Source organism: Cricetulus griseus, chromosome 4, assembly GCF_003668045.3.
Source record: "Cricetulus griseus strain 17A/GY chromosome 4, alternate assembly CriGri-PICRH-1.0, whole genome shotgun sequence".
Lineage (NCBI taxonomy): Eukaryota > Metazoa > Chordata > Mammalia > Rodentia > Cricetidae > Cricetulus > Cricetulus griseus.
In genome coordinates, this window is record NC_048597.1 from 136,840,061 (window position 1) to 136,856,757 (window position 16,697).

A 16,697-nucleotide genomic window follows, 5' to 3' on the forward strand; every position below is an offset into this window, starting at 1 on the left:
CATCATTAAGTCTTCTATATCAAGAGTTGACTGGGTCAAGGGTAATGAGCCAGTGTTGTGGAATAATCTTTTTGCACATTGTAAAGATGTGTCTCTGTCTAAGGAGCCTTGTGAATGGTTTAATAAAGAGCTGAATGGCCAATAGCTAGGTAGCAGAGAATAAGCATGCTGCACAGGTGAGGGGAAGATATGGAGGGACTGGGAGGTGAGCAGGATTGGGGTGCATGATATGAAATTCCCAAAAAATCAATAAAGAATTATGTTAAAAAATAAAAAGAGTAATTATGGTTCTGTTCTTAAGAAAAGACCATATGGATTGTGAGATGCTGCAACTTCAGAAGTTGCAATTACAAGAAGAAGCCGTTTATCCCATTTGAGAGGGCAAAGTGAAATGGCTGGAATTATTAGATGCTTAAAGACAGGGTCCTCAGAAACAGAGAAGAGCCCTTTCAGAAAAGGGCACCAACTTCCAGGTATACAGCTTCATCTTTGGGACCTCACAAAAGGCAGCTTGCAGAGCAGGCCCTTAGAAACAGACAGCTCTACTGTCAGAGCTATCCATAACAGGATATTATGAGGCTAGTTTTATCCAAACTGGGTACCTACTATCACCAGCAGAGTGAGCTAAAGTTGAAACAGAAGGGAAAGGAATGCCAACAGTAAGTCCTTTCTCCCTTTTCCAACTTGTAGCTTCCCTCTATTTCCTCCTAGTGGTCAAACCTACATGAGTCACTGATGAAAGGCAAACAAGTTCCACAGACGCCTAGCCCTGGAGTCAAAGCTGATAATCAATGGGAGATTTGAACCTGGAAGCCACAACTGTCAGGACTATTTGGAAATCCTTGGACTCTCAGTCTACAGTTACGAGTGAGAAGGACTTGGGACCAAAGAAGAGAAGAGACATGGGATAAAACCTGTGAGGTAGAGAGTCGAGGTGTTATCCTAATGCTCCTCCCAGTTTTCTGATGCAGAGATACTTTTGTTTCCTGTACCATGTTTGTCTAACTCTATAGCTGTTGTGCCATTCCTGCTAACTCCTAACTCCTTTCCTGCTATGAGTCTCCAGTGAACCCCATGAGTTTATATTTCCAAACGATAACTCTGGGAACTTTCTCTGGTGCAGAAAAAAATATTTTGTATGCTTGCACTCTGGCCTTCAAAGTGATATTCCTTTCCAACAATAGAGTGGCAAATAGTAACCTATCTTTGTATTACCCAATCCCACAAAATGTACATTGGCCTTAGAGGGCCCTGTCCATCCACCCGATTATCTGTCCACAAACTCATTCAACAATGGCTTATAATATTGAACATAATTCTTAATGCTAGACATAGCAGTGAGAAAACAGACTGTGGGTCTGCTCTGTGTGTTCCTACATCAGCGGGAGGAGGCAACAGAGGCAGACAATACACAAGCCAGTGCACCAGAAAAGGTCATAAAATAATGAGTTCTACAAGGAATTGAACAGAGAAATATGAGTAAATGAGAGTGATAAAGTGCAGGGGTTAGTATGTGATGGAAAACGACTTTGAAAAACTGACAGTTGCCTAGAGATAAGAATGGCATCAGTCCTGAGAACAATTACGAAAAGGCAATTAATTATAGGTCAAGGGAAAAGAGAAGAAAGTAAGAGGACTGAAACAAAAGCATATCTGACATGTTGAAGGACCAAAACCATGAGCCAGGAGAACTAGGAAGAAACTGATACTGGTGAGATGAAAGTTGGCACCAGACACAATACATCACATGGTAATCCCTATAAGAATACAGTTTACCCTAATTGAAACAAGAAGGCACTTAAAGGGGATGAGTAGGAGGGAAAATATTTGATTTAAACACAACAAATCATCCTGGGTTTATATAAATTTCATTCTTTCTAAGAAGAAATCAATTAGAAGAGATACCATTTTTACTATTAAGAAATAAGAAACAAATCACAAAGCAGTGTCTTATATATTTACTTGTTAAAATGATTAGTTTAATAGATTTTCCAGATATCACTCTTATGCATGTATAACAGGAAACTATACATGAACTTAATTGGTCGAAGTGTTGCCTAAGCCTTCTTAGGTGAATTCATTATTTCCAAAACAGTTTCAATTGCGTCTTAAAGGGAGATAGTATATTTACTGATCATCCTTATATGCTGAAAATCCAGCAGATATACTGGCTTCACCAAACTTCCAGTCCAGTGGTAACATAAAACAAGGAAAGAGAAGAACAGTAAATGCAGCCAACATGTGTGCAAATGCTACTTCTTCCGAGAGCCACGCTTAAGTATGAACTTGATGTCAGACAAACCTGAGTTTGATTCCTGCTTACCACTTATGTATCCTTGAATGCCCTTGGCTACAGATTTTCTTTGAATAAAAATGACCCTACAACACTGCATAGGGTAAAATAAAATGCTGAGTGTAAAACTCTACTTAGCAGAGTATTGGCTGCAATTCTGGGATTTGTGGTCACCACATGACTATGTGTCTTGGTGCTCAGAAGTGTCTGACATGTTCTCAAGTTAATACCCACACCCATAGTATCCCAGGCTTTTATTACTGATTCATTATCTCAGTTACACTTGGGAGATCTAAATAGGTTTGTGTGTGTGTGTGTGTGTGTGTGTGTGTGTGTGTGTGTGTGTGTGTGTATGTTGGCGGTCATGTGTGTTGGCATCCTTCTCTACCAACCTGTAAATCATCACATTTCAGAAAGAAACAACTTGTTGTCCCTTTCATAAAGATTGTTTTCATTTAACATCGTCTTTATTTGGCAGAAGTAAAAAGTGAAGGATTGAAAGGAATGTGATTGAGATGCCCATTCAGAGATGCTGAAGGCCATTGCCTCTTATCACAAATATCAAAAGTGGTGGGGAAGGACTGCTGAGCTTGCTCTGTCTAGGAGTCCTCACTGTTACCCAGCTGTAAGTGAATCACTCCAATAAACACTTTCCTGACATTCCCTGGAGTTCCAGGAGACTCCCAATGCTCACAGAAGGTTGTGGAGTGTTCAACAACCCTGCTGGCTGGAAATGTCTGTGGTCTGGTTATCTTCTTGGCCATACACTTACAGATAGTGTTAGGCAACATGGTCATCTCTTATTTATACATAGAAAACTCAACCCCAGTAATTCTTATCTGAAATGATAAATTATTTGTTGCTACCTCTCTCTCTCTCTTTCCTTCCTTCCTTCCTTCCTTCCTTCCTTCCTTCCTTCCTTCCTTCCTTCCTTCCTTCCTTCTTTCTTTCTTTCTTTCTTTCTTTCTTTCTTTCTTTCTTTCTTTCTTTCTTGCTTTCCCTCCTCTGGGATAGATTAGAAATCTCACTTGCCATCTGGCTCAATTGTGTAAATCCTTAAACTACTAGGTTTAGGAATTAGACAAAGTACATCTTTCTATGTATGCTTCCCTAGCATATGACCATGAAAAGGTAGTCCTATGTTTTGGCAGTGGAAGGATACTGGATACAGACATCATCAACCAAAACAGGGCTTTATGGTTGCAGTGTGGTTTTCTGAAAGCATAAATTTCTTTTAAATCCAAGACAATTTTAAATAGAGGCTACATATGTATGTACTATTGAACTTACTTTCCTAGGAAATTTTCTTTGTAACAAACATCTTGAAGCAGTATGAACCCGGAGAACAGTGACAAATATTTAATCATTGAAGATCCATTGCAGCAGTCAGTGAAGAGTATGAGAGGGGCAGCAGCTTCATATGCAGGAAGCATATGGTCTTTAGCTACAACAGATACACGAATGTGGTCTGTGTTTTATAAACTTCTAATTTCACAAACTGTTCCAAACAGCTCACATTAATTTCCAGCATGTGTTACTCTTTAGAACACATTTTGAAAAATAAAATTAAGTTTTTACACTTGAAGTTTTAACTGAGGTGTAGAACCAGATGTCGGCTGTGAAAGAAACTCATTTCCCTCACATTGTGGGAAATGCCATTCTATCTCAAGGATGTTGATTTTGTTCAAAAATTCACCCTCTCTGCATTCCTACATAATTCCTTTCTTGACCCGATCCGAACTTTCTATTATCTTCCACATTTTAAACTTCCCAATGAAAATAGTGAAGGTAGGTTGGAAATATCTGTAAACCATTCATTTACACTTGACTTCCACTCTTCCCAGTCTCCCTGAGCTTGTCAATAACAATGGCACAGATATTTCTTTCAAGGATACTGTATTGGCTTACACTATTATATCTTTCCATCGCTTTCATATTCATTAGCTCATTTGATTTTCTTTCCAGCTATGGATTTAGCTGGCCAATAATATTATATTCATTTCCATAAATGTAGCAAAAGAAATTAAATAATTTTACAAAATAGCAGTTTGAATGATCAGTTCTCAGACTGCCTAATTTTTTTAATGTTTTCACAACAAGTACTTTATTGACTGAGTTTTCTCCCCATTAAGGAATATACATTAATTTTTGAGTATTATAATTTAAATCATTTCTATGTGCCTTCCATTTTGTACACATGGAATAATCTGAGTTTAAATTTTGCATATATATTAGTTGGAATTTAGTTTCCACTTTGCACTAGCTCTGTGTCTTTAGATAAACTTCAAATTTCTCTTGGGCTTCAACTTTATTATTAAGACTATTCAGAAATAACACACAGGAAACAAACAAACAAAAGGAAATGTACCTTGAGTTTTTAATTCATACTTATGAAGATTCTATGAAGATCCATAAATAGCAGATGTTACATGAATGTAACTTTTTTCTCTTTTGCAGCCAGATAATACAATGGTTCATTGCAAATGCGACATTTGCAAAATAAGAAGATTGAAAAAAATTGCAAAGTCAAAAATTTACAACTAATAATTAACTATTAACAATTATTAAGCATTAATAATTAACAATTAACTACCAATTATTAAGCACCATAAGTTCTTGTTCTAAAGTATACTATACATAAATCTATATGTTATTTCATACATTAAAAAACAAATTACAGGAGCTAGAGAGTTAAGAACGCTTATGACTCTTGCAGAGGACCTGAGTTGAATTCCCAGTGCCAGCACAGTAGCTCACAACCATCTAAAATCCAGTCCTAGGAGATCAAAGGCCTCCTTCTGACCTCTGAGGGCATCAGGAGCATATGTGGTATTCATACATACATGCAATCTCAAGAATGCTATTTCAAAAGAATGAAAGTACAAATGGGTTAAAAATAACTTCCCAATATCTGATAGAAATGTGCCTGGCATAAAGGGAGGAGAAGAAAAGGTAGTATTTTGAATATATTCATGTTACCAGATAACTAAGAGACATTTTCTTCTCAAGAAAGGTATGAAAATGGAAATTGAAACCACTGACATTCACGGAAGACTTTGAAAGACCTTACACTGGAGATTCTCAGCTGTTCCTGGCATCAGCTCATTCAGACTCTGAGGATATAACATTTTCCTCTATGATTTAATACTAATCAGGGTCATAGCATCCCATCTGAGACTCCCCAGGCACCTCACACGCCACTGATAACTAACTTGCCCATCCTGTTTTTGTAATTGCAACAGCAGTTCAATTCTCTATACATACTGACAAATATGTTGCCAAGGAGCACTTCGGTTTTTTTTTGTTGTTGTTGTTTGTTTATTTTTTGTTGTTGTTTTTTTTCGAGACAGGGTTTCTCTGTGGCTTTGGAGGCTGTCCTGGAACTAGCTCTGTAGACCGGGCTAGTCTCGAACTCACAGAGATCCACCTGCCTCTGTCTCCCCAGTACTGGGATTAAAGGCGTGCACCACCAACGCCCAGCTGCCAAGGAGCACTTTGGCTATAGCCCCTGTATAATCCTTATGTTCTCTTCCTTAAGGAGTTGCATCTGCCTGCGTGGACAGTGGTGCTGTATCTTGGAATTGGAAATTATGATGAGACAGGGTTAAATGGTGGTAACCTATGTCAACATTTGGGGGACAGTAGAGGAACATGTGATTACATGATTCAAGATGAAGGTCCATGAAAACAGCAGAAGGTAATCTAAAAATAAAGTTTATTAGAATAAACTGAGTGTGAGTCTGAACAGTATTGGTAACACTATACCTGTTGCAACTGAATAAATGTAGACATTGTTTGAGGAGTAGTTTAGTTAAAGGAAGAAGTATCCAAATGTCCCTTTTCTTAATTTTTCACAGAGCTGCTGGCTTCTGGACTACAGAGTTTCACTCCATGCTTATGCACACATTACCAGACTGAGAGCTGTATCTGCATGCTGTCAGACAACAGGGCAGTTTGCTTAACAACCCACGCATGAAGGCAGGCTGTCCCCCCTCAGCGATTGGGGAGGCATTCAATTTTGTTGTTTCACGAGCTACTTTTCAACCTCAGCTGCACATTAGCATGTTCTAGAGGGCCTTTAAATACCCCCATTCCCCTGTCACACTCCAGAATACAGCAAAATTTAGAGGTAGAACCAAGCATCCATGGCTTATAAGGATTCCAACAAGATCCAAAATCTGGTGAAGCTTGGAAGCTATGTGTCTAACACTGTCTCACAAATGTGGCTAATCCTCACTGAACTAGGAGATCAGCATGGAACTTCAAGAGTATTCTCTCTTTTTGATCACTCTTTGAAGCTGAGAAATGCAAGAGAAATGCGCACAGGAGGAAAGCTGCGAACAAAACAGTCCCAAAGCTTCAGCTGTCTACATGCCTGCCCACATTCTATATTCCCAATCTAAATGATGATGCTAATACAAACCTTCTCTTATCAGGAAGAAAGCACTGACCATACCAGGCTAGGGAAACATCATGTCTGTCCAGATCCCAGGCCTTTTCTAAGACGAGCAAAGGAGAACCAACATCATGTATCAAATCCAGAATACATACAATTTGTAACTAAGTAGGGAGACAAGTAACTTGATTTTAACATATAAATGTGTAAAGAAGATAAAAATGACTATTAATTACATGAAGAGCAGTTCAGCATCATTTTCCACGAAAGAGTGCACATTCAAACCACGTGAATGGCAACAACAATACTACTTTTCAAAAGGACAATCCAAGTGTAGTATAGGACATGAAGAAACTGGAATGTTTGTACAATGCTCTTGAGAATATGATTGTTTTAGCGCTTTGAAATGAAGCACAATTGTGAAATATGACGTAGCAGTTTTGGGTTTATGAAGAAGTGGTTGGTAGGCAGAGTGCAATGAGAGAAAAACACATGTTAGTTACTTTTCCTATATATTATGAGGAAAGACCAATAAATAATGCATTTCTAGTGTTAACAAATGAATACTCTGAGGTTTAATAAAATTATTTAAGGGTATTAAATATGTGGAATGATTATATACATACATATTTTATACTGGTACTCTAAACCTAGCCTAGTCCACCTAGCTGGTAAGGACCCATGGACTCTAACAGAGAGATTACTGTTGTTGCTTTACTAAACAAGTATAATATCCATTTTATTGAGATGGGTTGAGTTTAAGAACATAATACTGTCAACTTACTACACTGTATAATTCTTAACAGCATTCTAAATACTTATCCTCATACCCACGGGTTAAATGTAGCTTTACAACTCACAAAATAAGCTTTTTGCAACAGAGAGAACTCTAAAACCAGCCAAGTTGCAGAGAAATCAGACTGCTGGGGACCCAGTCCCAACTTATACATCTAGAATCCCATCCCTATACCTAAGTCCCAGGGAACATCCTGGAAGAGAGGGTAAAAAAGACCTAAGAGCCAGAGGAATGGGACCTGCTGTGAGATAGTGTCTCCTCAATGTGATAGGGAAGCTCCACCCAGGAAATCTCAGCCATATGGTTGCACAGACAGGACTCAAAAATGAAAACACCAGCTGACATGCCAGCCTGCATAGGAAAATCTCACAAGGCTTTACCCACAGAAGAACAGCTACAGGCTTAATGGCTGATATGAGAGGGAGAATCAGTCTTCTTCAGGGACCAGTCCTTGACAGGCTAGCCAATCCAAAGATGTCAGCCCTAAACACTAAATGATCTCAGCAGGGTGTGTTTATAAACTTATATACATACACACATATGTGTATGTAAGAATTATAATTACAGAATATGAAGCCGTGGATGTGAAAAGGAGTGGGGAGGACACAGGAGGAATTGATTGGAGGGAAGAGAAGATGAGGGAGAATGGTGTAAATACAGTATTCATATACAAAAATAATCAATAAATAAAATCTTTTTATTTTTTAAAATTTCTATTCTTATTATATCTTATATGTTATAAAAGAAAAAGAACCAAAGAAAACCTTTAAAATATATAACTAAACAATGTAAAAATAACATAAAAGCTTACTTAAAAATAGCATAAAAGTTTATTTAAAATAGCATAAAATAGCATAACACACTGCAAATAATACATAGAAAGAAACACTTCTGCTAGTTGTAGTGGTACATACCAGTAGGACAATCTAAAGAAGCTGAAGCAGGAGGATTCAAAAAAATAAACCTGTATTAAACAACAACATAAAATATATTCAATGCCAATGACTGGGAGTAAGCATGAGAAATTATATTCAAGGAATATTAGTGGGGCTACAAGATTGTGTATTTTTAACATAAATGTGATTTTCACTTTGCAAAGTATTTTCAACATAATTGTGAAAACCTAAGCTCAGAGCCCTGGAAACCACACAAGAGCAGACACCACATCACATGTCAAAGAACTTGGGATTCTTATGGAGATGGGATGCAAAGGCAGGAGGATTCCTGGACCCTAGTGGTCCAGCTATGCTGGTGTGTGCAGGCAAGAACAACAGGAGAGACTGTCTCAAACAAGATGGACAGCAAGGAATAACAGCTGACACTATCCTCTGACCTCCACATGTGAACCCCCCACTGTCACACACAAACATGCACACACATAACCTCATAAGCAGTAAAAAAAAATTAAAGACTAATAAAAAAATGGTGCCAGGTACCACAAGAGTAACAGAACTGTGCTGTTTTCTGGGATTTTGTTTTTTACTTTTTGTTGTTGTTGTTGTTGTTTTAAATGGAGTGTGCTGGATGTCTCTACAATTTTGTTCAAATGATTGCAGAACCTGGAAAAGCTGTTGCTGCTATTGATGCATAACATACTGCTTATATATATATATATATATATATAATTTAATTTTTGGAAACTTTAGCTGTGCTGTCAACTTTGGAAAAAAGTATCCCAGTTTACCGTGTTGAGTTGGCATTGTACAGAAATTAACAGCCATATTGGTCTAGAAATGTTGAACTTAATTTTTTCTATTTGTACAGGGGTAACACACTGTATTAAATATGTAAGGTCTTATCTACGTGGGTTTGATTACAAAAACTAATAAAGTATTCTCTAAATAAAAAAAAGAAAAAGAGAAGAAGCATCCATGTCTGATACCAGCATTTATATGCAACTCACTTTCTCAGAGGAGTCTGACTTTGTGAGCATAACTCTATTCTCAGCCTCATTCAGATGCCAGACACATGAGCAACTGCTTCCCAATAGAATGTGAAGAAAAGCTGTCTGAGGAAGCATTCAGGAGAGCTGCTTAGGACCTCAGCATTCTTCCTTCTTTTGGTGGCTGGGATGAAAGTGTGATACTAATGGGTTGCCTTCCCACTGCCATATGCTCACTTTGAGTCAGAATGAGTCTCATAGGATGCCAGAGCAAAAGAATAGAAGCATCCTGGATCACAGATGATACCATAGAACTACTCTAGCCCTGCCCTCCAACCTGGTGCACCTTGGTTCTTTGGAGAGTGTAGTGGTAAAGGGAGGGAAAGTGACCTGCTTGTGTGCCCAATTCCCAGTGCTGTGTTGTTTTCAACCAAAAGCAATTATTTACCAATATCATGTCATAATATTAAAAATGTCAAACTCAAGGTGAAAATAATGCATTACCTATGTCAGAGCATGGCTTGCAAATCGACACAATTCTACATAAATATGTGTATCTGTGATGGCAATACAAATTAAAAAGATGAGTATTAGGCTGGACATTGGTGATGCACACCTTTAATCCCAGCACTCGGGAGGCAGAAGCAGGCAGATCTCTGTGAGTTTGAGGACAGCCTGGTTTATAGAGCGAGTTCCAGGATAGGCTCTAAAGCCACAGAGAAACGCTGTCTCGAAAAACTAATAATAATAATAATAATAATAATAATAATAATAATATGAGTGTATGCATAAAATCTCAATGATAATAGGAGCAGATGTGTTTTAGTCCTTGTACAAAGTGTTATAGGCAGGAATGAAGAATGGAGAATAGGGTGGGAACTTGGGGTGGATCTGGGAGAAGTGGGGTGAGTATAATCAAAATATGTTGTGTGCATATATGAAATTCTTAAAGAACTGATACAAATATTATGCATTAGAAAAGAATACAGGACAATCATTAGTATACACTGGCATTATGCCTGAGGAAGCCTTTCTGTCTGTATAGAATTAGGCAGTGATTGCCTTTTAATAGAATTCTCAGAGAGTCAACTTCAAAAATAAATTATACAGAAAGTTTTAAATGTGCTAGAGAGACAGCTCAGCAGTCAAGAGTGCTTGCTGCTGTTCCATAGAACCAGAGTTCAGCTCCCAGCACCCACATCAGGCAGCCTGGTGCCCCCACCAACTCTCGCTTTACTGAAACAAGAGTACTCTTTTGATCCCGTTAGGAACCTGCACAAATGTGTGTGTAGTACACACACCACACACACACACACACACACACACACACACACACACACACACACTGTAAGTATAAAAATATGTAGACATAAAAATAATAAAATTTAAAATATTTTAAGCATGTATTCATCTATAATTTAAATATAAGTAAAAATATAAAAATAAATTCAGGAGAACAAAGCTATAAATATTTGAAAGCACTCACAAATAATTATTTGGTCTAAAATGAAATCAAATTTATTATTTATACTAGTGGGAATAACAGAAGTCAGGATATAAGAAACCCTGGCAAATAGTTTTTAACTATAGTAAGAGAAAAATGCATTGCCATAAACACTTCAATTAATTACAAATGTCAGAAAAGGAAAAGACTTGTGTGTCCCAGGACTCAGACTGTGAAGACAGCAGATGCCCAGGCACAGAGGAGGGAATGCTCCAGGGAAAGCAGCAGTGAGAATTCTATGGAGAAAACACTTAGAGAAAATAGTCATGTAAATGCCACTGTTTGATTTCTGGAAAACCTGAAACAATTTAAACTTCAATTATTACAAGGATGATTGAATACATCAGAATACATCACTTAGTAGCGTAATGGCCAAGCTAAGAATAACCATCAAATTTAACATACTAACCTACACTTTCTGAAATTAAAAAGCAGAATATAAAGTGGAACATATGGATGATTTTATTTGAGCACCAGGGAACATATTAGTAACTAATATAATTTGTGCCTTGACGTTTTCAGGTATTTCTTTCAAGCAGGCCTATTTTAGCATTATAAACAGAAGAATGGTCTGTGATATGAAGATGGTGCATCAGATAAAGAAAGGGGCTTGCTGCCAAGTCTATCTAATACAGTTCCTAAGAACCACATGATGGAACAAAAGAGCTGACTTCTGCAGGTGGTCCTCTGACCTCCTCCTTGGCATACATGGATACATACATGTAGACATACATACACACACATACACACACAGGCAGACAGAAACACACACACACTAAAATAAATGTGATAAAAAAAACTTTAAAATATGATCTACTGAACTGTATTTGCCTAGTGATCTCTCTTAAGAACACTGTGTTCCATTTGCTCAGAGATTAAGGCTCTTAATCACTGTAGCTGTGCACCTTCTCACACACTCTTAGTTCAAGTGATTACCAGATGCAATATCTCACCTGATTATACTTTAGGATCTGAAGAATTTTTCTTTGCATTTAAAGCAATTTTCTGTCTAATGCTACTGAGCATAGGCTTCTATTCCACACAGACTTAAAGCAGCCATAACCACATCAGAATAGTAGAAAAAAAAAAAAGGTTAAGTAGTGTAGAGTGTGGGTGAATGTTTCTGATTCCATCTCTGAAGCTGAAAAACTCTCATCTATCAAGAACTAGCTGCACTTTTAAAATGGGGAGAAGTGTATCCATGCTAAGCAAATATTCTGAAAATTAAACATGGCATCCAGTACGTTGGTTAGACCGTAACACACCCCTAATTTGCTTTTCCAGATCTCTCCCTACTGTAACTGAAACTCCTCGGCCAGTGGGCTTTCACACAGCTTAGAGAGGCTCTTAGAATACCTGCCCTAGCATAGCAGTCGTAATCTATCCTATTTAAATAATAGGTGCAGGGTCATGGCTTCTTCAGGCTTTCATTGTCAGCTGTTTCTTTAAGGGAAAAGTCATCGGGTAAGGGGTACATTCATACCCTGACCCTGAGAAACTTAATCTCTCCAGGCAAAGATATGTGATGGTATCAGAAGATCAAAATCCTGCAGATGGAAGCTAATCCATGCCTGCCACTCTTCCCACAGCCAGAAAAAACTGAGTTCTTATGCAAAGTAATGAAATATGCAAACCCAACCTTAATCCCAGTCACTGATCTCATAGTCTCAGAACATTAATTCTAATCACTACACACTTAGAAATCAATCATTTGATGACATCATCACCTTTTGTTTTTTTTTTTTGGGGGGGGGTGTTGTTCTACTCTTCTGTCCTTTATCATGCCTATTTCCTTTAATCAAACCAGAATCTGCTCATCAAGGGTTCTCTGGCAGTAGATAACATGGCACAGGCCTCATGTATCAGTTGCTTAGCAAATAAGTTAATTTTTTTTATCCAATAATGTGTTTCAGTTCAACACAGCATGTATTATATTAAAGTATTCTGGGGGTACCAAAATAACTTAGGATTTAGGTAAGAAGAGGTTTTACTTCAATAATTACTATAAGAGTGCAGAAAGGGATCACTACAATAAGGAAAAAGTGACAATTGCAGAGAGGAGAATTATGCTGAAGCCTGCATACATACTAAGGGTTAGAAGGGCTAAAAGAAAGAAAGCTATAGGAATGAGGTGTGGACAAGTGGGAGACTGGAATGTCTTGGAGGGTTTTTCTGAGTCAGGTATATGATTATCTTATCCTGTAGTTGGGTAACTCATTTCAGTGGATAGATATTTAACAGGGCCTGTATAGGAGCTGAGACATGTGGGGACAATTTCCACCATGGAGACATGGGACAGAATATTTTTTTACTAATTAAATTTTTTCTTTTATTTTACATCCTGACTGAAGTTTCCCTCCCTTCTCTCCTCTGATCCACACACCCCAACCTCCCCTCTACCCCACCCAATCCACTCTTCCTCTGTTTCTGTTCTGAAAGGGTCAGACCTCCCATGGGTGTCAACAAAACCTGGCATATCAAGTTGAGATAGAACTAGGCTCCTCTCTTTGTATTAAGGTTGGGCTAGGCAATCTAGTTTGGGGAATAGGTTCTCAAAAGCCAGGTCACACATTAGGGACAGGCCCTGATCCCACTCCTAGAAGTCCCACAAGTAGACCAAACTACACAACTGAAGTGACAGAATCTTAACCAAACTTTGTTTACACAGCATTGTGTTTCAAGGTATCAGTGGAGTCAAAAGAATTTAGCCATTTATTCGATACAGAAATGTAGCTCAGAGGCTTTGCACCCAACCTAGTTATTGGGGTTCCTGACCCACAAAGGAGCATTCATCAGTCTGATATAAGTCACATGGTGAATGATGGCTAGGAGGGGAAAAGTACTGTTTTAGTCAGGTTTCTTTAAAAGAACAGAACTGACAGAATTAACACACACACACACACACACACACACACACACACACACACACACACACACACACACACAAACACAATGAGTGGTTTATTAGAGTGGCTTACTGTGCTGTGTCCAACAATGCCTGTCTCCATATGGAAAGGTCAAGACCCACAGGATTCCAAGAGAGCTGCTGGGCTTCAGTCTATCTAGAATCCCAAAGAAGTGGTTCTAACATCTAGAAAGAAATGGCTGGGCAACAAGAGAGATGGACTTGTCATTGAAAATGAGGGTAAGCAGGCAAAAATCAAACAGTTCCTTTTTCCATGTTCTTTAATGTGGCCCACAAAGTGTGGCCCAGATCTAGGGTTTGTCTTCTCACCCCAGATGATCCAGTCAAGAGAATTCCTCACAAGTGTACTTAACTGCTTGAGTTTTAGTTAATGCCAACTATTGCCAAGATGACTACCAACACTAGCCATCAAAGTTTTGATTCTTAACCTTCATATTTAATTAGGAACTCACAGACCTGAGAAATACTGAGTAAGATCAAACAAGATGTGGTGGCACAAACCTGTAATCCCAGCACTTGAAAAGTAAGGTATGAGGGTCAGAAGTTCAAGGTCAGCATTTGGTTTGTTACACAGTGAATCCAAGGCCAATCTGAACAAGCAACTCTTTCAAAAAAAAAAGAGAGAGAGAGAGAGAAGGCAAAACAAAACTATCAATAGAAAAAATCAGAAAGTTTGATGGAGGCAAAGAATATAGAAAGGGGAAGTCTCTCCCATTAAGAATTTGAGGACTAAATGACAAGCCTTGAAAAAAGCATTGAGAGCATATAAAAAGACAATGAGTAAGAAGGGAAGAAAGGAGACAATTAGATATGACAGCTAAGCATTATCTACTTACATCTTCTAGTGCCCCTAGGATTCAGAGCAGTACTCTTCTTAGTTGAAAGAAAGGGAAAGGAAAGTTAAGGGACTAAGAAAACAACCCAGAGGCTTCTGGGCAGGAAGTAGCAGAGCCAAGGATGCACCTGGAAAATGGACAGCTCAGGTCACAGGCAACATTATGGGAAATGCCAATATCACAACAACTGCTTTCTAAGGCCAGTCAAGAATCTGAAGTCCTCAAATTTCTGCCTCACTGATATAACACCAGGGATAGAGCAGAGTAGCCTTCCCTATGGAGATGAAGCAAATGATGACCAATAAAATAAAACAAACTTCAAATTTCCCTGTAATTTTATCCCAAGGCATATGAGGTCTTTCCCTTTAGCATGACAGAGGGACAATGAATGTATTTTTCAAGGTCCTAAGTGCCATAGACAGGAACCTTCTGCATTCAGATATACTTAGGAACAGCACCAGGTTAATTTTGTGTTATCTCTAATATTGTCAAAGAAGAGACCTGGAGGAATTAAGGTTTTGGGGTTTATAATGGTTTGAAAGAAAATTGACCCCTAAAGGCAGTGGCACTATTAGGAGTTGTGGCTTTGTTGGAGTGTGTGTGGTCTGGTTGAAGGAAATGTATCACTGTGGAGGTGGGCTGTGAGATTTCATATATGCTCAAGCCACACTAAGTTTCTGAACTCACTTCTTGTTACCTGCTACCTCTCCAACACCATATCTGCTTACCATGTCCCACCATGATGATAATGGACTGCAATGAAATGATTTTCTTTGTAAGAGTTGCCATGGTCCTTGTGTCTCTTTGCAGCAATAGAAACCCCAAGATAGAAGTTGATACCAGGAGTATACTTGGTGTGTGATAGGCGTGACCAAGCTTTTGTTTGAAGGAATATGGACCTTGGGACTGTGGAAAAGAAAAGCAGTTGAACACTTTAAGTGTTGATTAATTTGGCCATTCTAGTAGGAGCATGGAAAACAGTGATGCTAAGTGTGATTTGAATTGTGGTTCCCTCTATCAAGAGGTTTCAGAGGAGAAAAATATTAATATGTGACCTAGAGATCATTCTTGTGATAGTTTGGTAACAAATGTGGCTAGTTTTTGCCCTTGTGCAAAATGTTTGCCTAAGACTGAAGTGAAGAATTTTGGATTAATTCCCTTGGCAGAAGAAATCTCAAAACAGACTCAGTTGTGTGGTTACTAATGTTAACTCTAATGAAGATTATATAATGAAAAGAAGCAAACTGAGTAAGGAAAAATGTTTGAGGAGAAAAGGAGCTCCAGAAAGTGGAATGGAGCTAAGACCAATATTCAAGGAAATAAACAGATTAAGAAATGGAATGAAGAGAGTGGTGACCCTAGATCAAGATCTGACTCAGCTAAAAGTTTCCAACTTGTGAAAAGGAATTAAAGAAAAGCTTAGAGCCAGTTGTGGTGCTGCACAGCTTTAATTCTAGAACTGGCAAGGCCTAGCTGATGGATCTCTGAGTTTGAGGTCATCATAGACTACAGAGAAAGTTCCAGAATAGCCAAGCTTTGGCAGTGAGGGAAATCATCCAAAAACAGAAATCTGGTGAAGACAGAAAGTTAGTGAACAAGCCTAAGGGAAAGAAGTATTTTATGGTCAACAAAGATGAAATGAGTTGGAGATCTGGAGTGTTTTCACATCAGACATAGAGTGCAGAGTTTGGAGATTTCCCAGCTGGTATTCAGTCTTGTTTTGGTCCAGTATTTCCTCACTATGTTCCCTTCCCTCTATTTTAGAATGGTGATATATAACCTGTACCATTATATGTTGGAAATATTTTATTTTCATTTTTATTTTGATTTTACTGGGGATTATAGTTATGTGATTGTATGAATCTCAGAAGAGATTTTGAACTTAAACTTTTAAATAAGTGTGAGACTGCTATAGACTATGGGGACTTTTGAAGTTGAACTGAATGCATTTTTCCATTATGATATGTCTATAGGCTTTGGGGGTTAGGGATCAGAATGTGGTTTGAAATAAAGTGCCCCCACAAAGGGAATGACACTATTAGAATATGTAGTGTTGTTGGAATA